Here is a 7983-nt window from a genome sequence, read left to right as displayed (position 1 = left end):
CCCGTCTCCACAGCATCAGGGCGTCCCCCGTAGGGCTGGGGGGCTCGCTAACTGGCCCGAGGCCTCTCCCGGGTGCCGAGGTGCCCTGAGCCCTGCTCCGGCTCTGGCTGCAGGAGTGCGGGAGTGGGCGTGCCTCTCTACGTGTGCTCAGGGCTGCGGTTCTGGTGGGTGACTGGCTATCTGCAGGTTTGTTTCCATCCTCCTGACTGCGGCCTCCTCGAGGGGAGGGTTGTGGCATCATGATGCTGGCAGTTCCTTACTTCCAAGCACTCAGGCTCGGCTGCAGGTGGGGTGCAGGGGGCCTAGGGGGTGTGAGGCATCTGCTGGAGACCAGACACTCACAGTTCCCACACTGAATGGCACAAAATCAGCCTCATTTCACTCCGTTCGTGGATTCAGAGGCCGGGAGCTCAGGCTGGGCTGGTGGGAAGACTCACCCTGCGGGGATGATGGGCGGCTGGGGGCTGGGTCACCCACACTTGCGTCTCCCGTGGATTGAGGGCCTGGACCAGCCCACCATGTGCGGTCTGGGCTCCCTCCCAACGTGGCGGCCACAGGGCCGCCACCCTCCTCCTGGGGTGGCCTGGAGCTTCCGGAACGAGCGTCCGTGAACCGGAAAGAAGCTGCCGGGCTGTTGGTGTGCAGTCTGGGGGCCACACACCCCGGGCGGGGGCAGCAGACTCCAGGGGAGGCACAAGGACCCCCTCAGTGGGGAGAGGCCGTCGCCATGCTGACTCTGTGTCCTCTCGGGGGAGGACGTGCCCACGTGGGAAGAACTGCCCTGGCGTCCGACGTGCAGGGATGTGAGGGATCAGGGACAGTGGGCCACAGACACCCCACTTCGGCCTCGGGCTCCCCGTCTGGGCGGCCAGGGTGACGTGACGGCCACCGTACGGGGGCGGAGTGCATACTCCACACCAAGCCCCCTTCCCCGTGGGCCGCGGGGCTGTCGGCGCTGCCGTTGTGGGCGGCCCCCTCACCCCCACCCCAGGCTCTTGTCTGTAGCAGATCCTGCTTTTGATTTGGGCGTGAGGAATTCGCCCAGGCCTGGGTGGAGCCGGGAGGCTGCCATGGAGAGCAGCTGCAGAGAAAGTCAGCCCTGGACCTCCTCCAGCTATGACAGGAATGTGACCCTGCGCCTCGTTCAGCTGGGACGGGCGAAACAGCCATTTTTAGCCGCCGAGTGGTCCCAGTCCAGCCTCTGCCAAGCTGATGGGCCGGGCGCCTTTGGAATCTGCCTAATCCGAATTGCACTGCGTGGGGAGGCAGGTGAGGGGGTAGCTCTGCTCTGCACGTCTCTGAGAAGGACTGGCTGGGTCACAGGAGAGGCAGGCAGACAGGACCACGCTCCGAAGCATGGACTCCTTTTGTGGGAGAACCCCAGTTTCGTTCTGTCCTGCAGGGTGGGGATGCTTTCCTGCAGGGAGGTCAGTCACCTTAAATGACTCCCAGGGCCTCACCAGACAGCCCTGGAGCTGCAGGATGTGGGGCGAGGTCTTCGTGCACGAAGGCTCACAGCTCTGCCTGCCTCACCCCAAACCATCAGTCACCCCTTGACTTCCAGGGCCAGCCTGACCGATGCCGCGTGTGCAAAGACCCACAGGAGAGGGTTTTAAGTGTGCACTCAGATGTCGGGCCCCACTTCCAACACCAATGCGATTCTGTTGTTTCCCTGTCCTTTGCTTAGGGAATGGGTCATGGGGTCCTGGGGTGCTGGAGAGGGGGCTCAGGGAGATGACAGGGCTGGGCCAGCCACCTGGAAGTGACCCTCAGAGTCCTTCCCTCTGAAGGAGGAGGGAAAATCACAGCCACCTCCACAGGCTGAAACCACCGGGAGGGGAGGGCAGGGATGTGTGTTTAGTGTCTCCTGCAGGCTGAGCCCCCAGCAGAGAGAGGACACAGGAAGGGCTGACCACAGGGGCGCTTTCCTGCTACTGGAGGAAGCAGAGGGCTAACTGACTGTGACTCAGAGCCTGAAGGGGCTTGTGTGGCCCATAGTCCCCTCCTGCATCACATGGGAATCACTGGCCCTGGGGCCTCCTGGCCTTTGCACGTGCTGACCCTCCTGAAACTCCCCTCCCTCCCTCTCCACCTGTCGCCCACCTGTTTTTCCTCCAAAACACCTCAGTAATCCCCCTCCATGGAGCCCCCCGAAGGGGCCCCCAGGAAGGTCTCTGTGATGGAGCGGCCGCTGCGGGGGCCTGCACACCCACCCTGCCCACCTGCTGTGTCCCGCCCCTTCAGCTGCCTGCACTGGCATCTCCATGTCCAGGGTCTTTTTATGGAACCAAAGCTTGCCGAGTCTGAGCTCACAGCGGGCTGAAGTGGCCAAGTTACCGGCCCCAGGAATTCAGCACTTGGGCTGGCTCCGCCTCTCGGAGTGGAGGGAAGAGCCGGCCCCACCCCCTCGGGGCGGGGGCACCACAGAGCCTGGTGTGGGCCTGGCGTGGGGCTGCTCACTCTTCCGGGGCCCCTGGGGGGTAAACACGGAACTCGGGTGTAAGTACACACTTCCATAGCTGGGAGGCTGCACGCAAGCCCGTGGTCATCGCCCCAGCAACGCATTCCACCAGCGCGCCAGTCTGCGAGGCCCTGGAACGGAATAACAGAAAACGCCAGCCCGCAGCCTCGCCAGGGAGTTTGAGAGCACGGCTCCCCACCGCGTCCGGGAGTCCACGGCAGGAGCACGTGCCAGCGAGCTGGCTGTCCTCGAGTCCCCGTGCGTTTGCTGCCAGTCTGTCCTGCCGCTTTCCACGGGATCCGTGAGGGCCTCCTGTACGGAGCAGAGCCCTCTGGGGCCGGACCCATGCCTCGCTGGCACCTGGCCTCGTAGCAACCCCTCAGTGGCAAGTAACAGCAAGTCGGCCACTCCCTCAGGTCTCGCTGAGTGGTCCTGAAAATACCAAGGGCATGTTGGTACCCAGCTGCTTTCTGGGGTGCACACTGGGGCCCGAAGCACCCAGCCCATTCCTGCTGGCCCGCTTCGCACTCAGGGGCTCGGCTGAACCCGGACAGAAGGCCCCGAGGGTGGGAGACAGAAAGGGTGGGGAAGGAGGTGGGCCTTGTCATCCTCGTTTAGGGAACAGTCTGCCCATTTCCCATGGTAAAGCAAAAAAAAAGGTGAAAAGATGGTCCCAGAGACAGCAATACGCAGCCAGCCAAACCACTCACCCGTGGCGGGGCAGCCTCTGCAAGGTCACGGACCCTCGGAGGACCTGGCGGAAGCCGTGGACTCCGTCCCGGGGAGATGTGCACACACGCGCACACGACGCACCCCCGTGTGTGCAGTTCCCGAGGTGTGGACACCCAGGAGCATTTTCATGGTTTCCAGGACTAAGGGGTCCTGTTTAAAAAGGAAAGGGGACAAAGAAAACGTGCAAAAAGCAGCAAGAGGCCGCAGGGAAGGAGCAGAAGTCCTGCAGGGCCCTGTGCGGTTGAAACAGGGAAAGTCCATTCCATGCGCTCAAGGTGCAAACCTGAGCTGCTGATGAGGCCCGCTTCTCCAGGAACAGAGCAGATGGATCTGGACGGAGTCCTCCCTCCTCGCCACCCCCCAGCCTCCTCTGTTGGTTGCAAGCAGCTGGGAATTTATGCATGAAACTCGGAGAGCACACCCCGAACTTCAGGGCAATGGGCCTCCATTCTTCTTCCCGTAAAGCAAGCCCCCGAGAAAAGCCGCACAGACACCCCACCCTGGGCTGGCACCACCCTTTTGGAGAGACCTGGAGAGACAGGCGCATGCCGGGGGCCCAGCCTTGTCACAAGGGGCTGGAGCTGGCCACGCCTGCAGAAGAGAGGCTCAGTTTCTCTCCCTACCAGACCTGTCAGGGATGGGGGTGCCTAGGAGCCGAGGGTGCTGTGAGGTGTGTTGAGACACCTGCCCTGTGCCGGGAGCTTCTTGGCATCATCCAGTCCAGGCAGGTGACGAATAGCCACAGAATGGCTGAGCTGGAATGGTTTCCAGAAGGTTCTGGGGCCAGTCTCTGGGCTCCCAGGCCACCGTGGCTACCTTGCAGCCCCTCCTGCACACTGAGGAGGTCAGGAGGGGCTCGAGGAAGCACCTTCATGTCTGGGGTCACCAAAAGTCCCTTTCTGACCAGGTAATGGGGGTTCCTCCTGGGGCAGGTGGGATGGGGCACCCGCCTGTGCGTGGGGTGGGGGCCCGGGAGACCCCTGTCTCCAGGAGGCCTGTACTCAGGGTCTGCACCTGGGCAGGGCGGGCCTCTTGTTACCCGCTGGCTGCATCTCCCGGCATCTGGTTTGGGTGCCCACCCCACGTAGGCACGACTGCGGGTCTGCATAAACTGTCCGCTTCCATCCTACAGGGGCTGTGGCACTGGTCCAGCTCCGGAGCACAGACGGGCAGCTTGCCGGCCTTTTGAGAAAGGTGAGACTCAGTGAGGTTACAGTTCCTGGGTCACAGGGTGGGTGGGGATGTCCAGTTTCAAACCAGGTGGTCAGGGTCCGACACCTACACCCCTCTTGCCTGTGCCACCTCCCCGTGATGCTCTGTGATGGCCACCCAGTGCCCGAGTGCTGTGGCTCGAGGTGTGGGGCTGGCAAAACCCGGGGGTGCCGGGTGACCTGGGTAGCTCCTTGCCATCCGAGTCCCCACAGGCTTAGCTGTGGGATCCGGAGCGCGTGGGATGCAGCTCTGGGACTGGCCCTGGGAGGGCCTGCTGATGCTGGGTCAGGGGCCAGCCTCCCCCCGGGGGGTGGTGACAGTGCGCCAGCTGCCCGGCCTCTCCCGGTCTTTGTCCTCCTCGGCGTGGAGAGAGTTGCATTTAGCGCTTACTGTGGTTGCGAGGACCGAGGCGGGCAGAGCAGTTCCCGCACGTTCCAGGCCTCAGCAGCTACCAGGGACCGCTGGCGGGTTTCAGAACAGCCTGAAGTCTGCCTGACTGTCCATGTGGTGTCCGCAGTGTTGCTGAAAATTTAAGGGGAAAAACAAACATTGGTTACGCCCGTGGGTTCTGCGGGTCCCAGGAACTTGGAGACGGCGAGCACCTTGTCTCTGCTTCAGCTGGGAGGTGTGAAGGTTGGAGGCTGGACGGTCTGAGTGGCCATCCACTCACAGAGCTGACAGCCGCTGGGGGCTGCGGGCTGGGGGCCTCGGCTCTCTCCACGTGGGCTGGTTGGGCTTCCGCCCTGCATGGTGGCCGAGTGAGTCCTCAGAGAGCTCGGGGGAAGCCACGTGCTGTTTATCACTTCATCTTGGCCGTCACACGGTATCCCTTCCACCATCCTCCCCACGCACGCACCGCCCGGGTTCAAGGGGAGAGCACTAAGGTCCCCCTCCGTGGGAGGGGGGCGTGTGGGATGGACACGCACGTGTGCACACAGACTCACACGGGGTGGCTCCCTGAGTGACAAGATGTGTAAGTCCACAGAGCGACCAGAGCTTTGTCCAGACCCTCCGTCGCACGCACTTTTGCTGGAGATCCTTCTGAACTGGATTCACAGGGTGCGGGAACATAAGACGGCAGGGCTGCTGGGAAGGGGGTCTCCCTGCGCCCGGCTTTGAGATCTGACAGACAAGATCTGGGAAGACCACCAGAGCGTACACAAGCATGACAGGATGCTTCCAGAACATTCTGAGACAATAAGAGAGCCACGTTAACTCACGTAAGATGTGCTTAACTGCGAAGCCGTGTGGTGCCCAGCCCTCGTCCGACCCTCTTCAAGGTCCAGGAGTGAAGTTCAGTCTCATTTCCTGCAAAGCTATTTCTCAGGGGTCACTTAGATTGAGTTGGTACCATCTAAATATTAAAACATATTAAGAACATATTATCTTTAATTTGAAAGATAAAGCATAAATCTGACTCCCCCCCCCCCCGCCAAAAAAACCCCTCTTTTTTCTTCTCTTTCCTTTTTTTTTTAACTGAAGAGGTCAACATTCCTCCCTTATCTCCCCTAGTCAGGCCCCAGTGGTGGTCACAGTTAATAGCTTGGTGTGTATTGTTTTTCTGTTTAAAAAAAAAACCCTAGATTTTAATCGTTTCATCTGTTTCACAAAGCTTGCTCCGGCAAGGCGGGGGCTGCAGCCACATGGGGATGGACGGGGACCAGGGCTGAGGGGGCTGTGCTCGAAGCCCCCCACTGGACCAGATGTCACCTTTTGATCGAGTGGTGGTGACGGGAACCAGTGTGTCCAGAGGAAGGACCAGGACCAGGGGCACCCGCGGCCAGGACCGAGCGTGTAAATGTTTAAGCAGCTCCCGTGACATTTCCAGCACCAAACTGCAGAATACTCGCTCTGGTTGCCTTATTCTTAATTACTCGCAGCATGCTGGTTCTACTCCCTGATCTCCCCTGGGTTACAATGTACGGCCTTTGGGGGAACTCCTTACTGAAACATCGTGTCCATGTAGGAGAGGCCACAGGTTGTTTGTGTGGTGATGGCCAGCTTTCACCAGGCGACCCAGACGTGATCAGCGCCAGAAACAACCCCAGCCCCAGACGCCCTCTCGTGCCCCCCAGGGACCGCAGTCTGGACAGTCACCACCCTGACCTCTAACACCACTGCTCACGTCCGTCTGGCCTGGAACCTTGTGAGGCTGGATCTGGCTTCTTTAGTTGAACATCATGTTAGTGAAATTCAAACGCTGCATCCTTTCAGCACCTGCTCTGAAGTGCCTTCTGTTGTCTGTCCACTTGCTTATTTATACAAGCCGTTCATATCATAATTAGTTTTTTTTTTTCCTGCCAAGGAGGACCATGGCAGCTTCAGGACTTCCTTCAAGGGCAGCAGAGCAGGGAGTGGGTGGAAATAGTGCAGGACGTCATGAAACCTGAAATGCCCTGGGCTTGGAAATTCCCAGAGACTTGACTCGAGCTGATTCTGTAATAGGGGAGAACAAATCTGACCCCACATTAGATCTGCTCCTTTAGCTCCAACCCTGTGCTGTGTTTCCTGTCCTGAGTCACACTGGTTCTGCCCCTTCTTTACAAAAGACTGTTGCCTCTAGCCTGAAATAGACAGGAGAGCCCATTCTCAACGCTCTGATCTTAAAGGGTGTAACACTTTTCTATTCATATAGAGATAAACAGTTGCGGAACAAAGAATAATATTTATCTTGCTGGAGGCTTTACGGGGACACCATGACCTGATCCATGTGGACAGCTGCAAGAACAAAGGATTCTGACACCAAGAACTTTGCAACAACCAACCACACCCTGTCGCCTTTTTGGTACAAAAGGAGCCTGAATTCTGACTTGGGGAAGATGGTTCTCCAGGACATTAGTCTGCCATCCTCTCGGTCTGCCGGCTTTCTGAATAAAGTCACTATTCCTTGCCCCAGCACCCCATCTCCTGATTTACTGGCCTGTCATGCAGCGAGCGGAACGAGTTTGGACTCTGTAACAATCCCATCTGGCTTTGTGACTTCCCAGCTGTTCCGTATCCAGCGATAACATTAATGGTAGTAACCAGAGTTTGTCGAGGGCTCCCAGTGTGACAGCAACCTGATTCTCATCGAGAGACCGAGCGACACTCGGAGGGCTGGAGAACTCAGGTTTATCACACCGGTGGGCCCAGAGGAGTTAGCACTCCAAGCTCTGGACCCCACCTGCAGGTTTACACAGGCTTTTATAGGCTTTTAGGTTTCGATTACGTTTGTGCCATATGCAAATGAGGTGTTAGAAATGGACCAACTAGGAGTGAGCTTTTGGGAACCAATGGAACTTTAGGGATGTTTCGTTTTCCTAGAAGCAAGCCGTGTTACAGAAGCGCAAAAGCGGGAAGGCAGTGGCCCTGCCGGGGAGGTCTTGCTGGTCCCTCTGTGGGTTTTGCCCCTTCAGCAGGAGCAGGGCTGTGCAACACACCTTATAAGTGCAATGTCCACTGAGCCTCTGCCACCACCCAGGACGGCGATGTCATTGTCGCTGCACATGAGTTAACTGGGGCATGCACACCGAGCTGGAAATAGCCTGGGAAGAGGGTGCAGCTGAATCTGGACCCAGCGTCTGATGTCAGAGGAGGCC

The 7983-nt window shown here is 59.1% G+C and overlaps 1 long non-coding RNA gene across 1 annotated transcript; it reads left to right on the top strand.

Annotated features, from left to right (window-relative positions):
• The first annotated feature begins 208 nt into the window (after positions 1 to 208).
• On the top strand, positions 209 to 7175 carry LOC123615547 (uncharacterized). Its single transcript, XR_012503413.1, has 3 exons — positions 209 to 1269; positions 4326 to 4387; positions 7041 to 7175. It is a non-coding gene; the product is annotated as an uncharacterized LOC123615547 (long non-coding RNA).
• Positions 7176 to 7983: the final 808 nt, after the last annotated feature.

Source organism: Camelus bactrianus, chromosome 31 (assembly GCF_048773025.1).
Source record: "Camelus bactrianus isolate YW-2024 breed Bactrian camel chromosome 31, ASM4877302v1, whole genome shotgun sequence".
Lineage (NCBI taxonomy): Eukaryota > Metazoa > Chordata > Mammalia > Artiodactyla > Camelidae > Camelus > Camelus bactrianus.
This window is presented reverse-complemented; position numbering and strand designations above follow the sequence as displayed.